This window comes from Penaeus vannamei, chromosome 31 (assembly GCF_042767895.1).
Source record: "Penaeus vannamei isolate JL-2024 chromosome 31, ASM4276789v1, whole genome shotgun sequence".
In the NCBI taxonomy this organism is placed as follows: Eukaryota; Metazoa; Arthropoda; class Malacostraca; order Decapoda; family Penaeidae; genus Penaeus; species Penaeus vannamei.
The window spans coordinates 20,242,210-20,244,709 of record NC_091579.1 but is presented as its reverse complement, the minus strand read 5'-3'; positions in this window follow the sequence as shown (position 1 = coordinate 20,244,709).

Here is a 2,500-nt window from a genome sequence, read left to right as displayed (position 1 = left end):
CACATCTGGTGATCTCGTTTCACTCGTGATATCTTAACAAGGGACGCTGTAGGCCTGAGGGCACCAACCGCCAAACCCCCAAATGAGGCAAAGCGGGTGCGTACGTGTAGCCATCGGTACTATATTTCAAGCACAGCGACTGTCACAGTATTTCACATGTGTTGTCTGGCGTGATCATATCCACGCTTAATATTCCCGGTTCGAGGAGCAATTTCCTGACACTATCCTGTCCAACTTTCCTCCACTTGCTCCGCATGTGTACGTGATAACAGGAACTATGTTCCTAAAACCTTTCAAATGAAAAATAACATTAAAACGGGTTTACGTTAGAAAAAATAACTTTGCTTCAATCAAGTAGGCAGACAGTCGGCAGGGTTGGCAGGCCTGACATAGAGTTCGTTTGTCCACCTTAAACACAAACCTGTTGTTGAGCGTCCACTGTGTGTTGCAGCGCTGATGCTGATTCATAGCGCGTTGCATAGTCGTGCGTCGTAACCTAACCTGCAATTTTTTAATCTCCTTTTATGGGCATTTGGAATGTTAATTGCCCCCGGGGACTCTCCATAGTATGTGTAATGAGTCTCACTTCGAAGAATTGCTTTTCTGTGTGTGAATGTTGTTGTCATGGTTGTTGTTGTTATTCAGTTTCTGGTTATCAGGCATAGACAGTGAAAGTATGTCATCGGTTAAAATGTCGTTTTTCATTTTTTTAAATTGGCTACTAGTATTTCTACTCATAATGTTGTTAAATGATAAGCATCATCATCACAATAACACTAATAACGATAATTATAATAATAACAAAAATCATTATTGCTTTTGTGATAGCTACTACTATTGCTATTTTTGTTCTAATGATGACATCAATGATAATGATGATGAAGATGATAATGATAAAGTTAATAATGATTATTGCAAGGATGATATTGATAATGTTTGTAATAATAAGAAGAATGATAATGAAAATGACGATGATAATAATGATAATAATAATTATTGTAATAACAAACAACAATAATAAAAATGAAAATTATAATTATTCTTATAATTATGATGTTAATGATGATGATCAAATCGATGCCAATGGTAATAATGATGATTATAACAATAATATCAGTGATAGTGATAATAATAGTAACAATAAGGATGATAATAACAGTAATAATAATTATCATTATTATTAGTAGTAGTTATAGTACATGTAGTGGGAATAGAAGCAATAATACTTATTATCATTATTCTTGTTGTTGTAAATGCTATTATTACTATTATTTTTAGTGCTATTATCCCCCTCCTCACTATCACCATAATCATTACCATTATGAGAATCACCATCTATTCTCTTTTATCTCATCTTTATTTATGCTTTTATTATTATCCTTGAGTACCTTTCACTACCAGGATTAATAGGAAAATTGTCATGTATTCATATGGTAATTTTCATTGTTATTGCATCGTCACTGTCATCATGATGTATATTGAGATTGTCTATTATCTTCTCTTTTCTTCGCTGCGAGGAGTCTGAAATTTGTTGTTAATAACATATGTCAAATTGTTAATAAAAAGTATTGAAAACTGTATTTTTATCTTTATAAATCCTGTTATTGTTGTTCATCTTGTTATTATCACAACTTTTGATTTCTTATAATTGTTATTGTTGTTACTATTACTATTGTTATTATCCTTATTATTAGTAGTGGTAGCAGTAGTAGTAGCAATGATAGTATCATCTTCATCATTATTATTACCATTTCTATCATCGTTATTATTATTGTCATTATTACTGCTACTATTACCATTATTATTATTATTGTTATTATTATTATTACTATTGCTTTTGTTATTATCCTTATTATTATCATTATTGTTATTATTATTACTATTATTGTTATTATTATTATTACTATTATTGTTATTATTTTTATTATTATCATCATTATCATTGTTATTACTGTTAGTAGTATTGGTTGTATTAGTAGTAGTAGTACTAGTGCTAGTATTATTACCATTATTATTATTATCATTATTGTTATTATTATCATTGTTATTATTATTTTCAATATTATTATTATTATCATTATTTTTATTCTTATTACTATTATTAATATTATCATTGCTTTTATTATTATTCCTATCATTGTGATCATCATCATTATTATTATTATTATTACTATTATTATTATTATTATAATTATCATTATCATTATTATTATCATTATTATTATTATTATTATTATTATTGTTATTATTATTATTATTATTATTATTATTATCATTATTATTATCATTATTGTCATTATCATCATCATTGTTACTATTATCATTGTTGTTGTAGTTGTTATTGTTGTTAATATTATGATTATGATGACGATGGTGAACGTTGTCATTATTATTATCATTATTATGATTATTATTTATAAAATGATCATAATGATTATTGATATAATTATTACTATTACTAGGTATTTTATACTGTTATTATTAATATCATTATTTTATG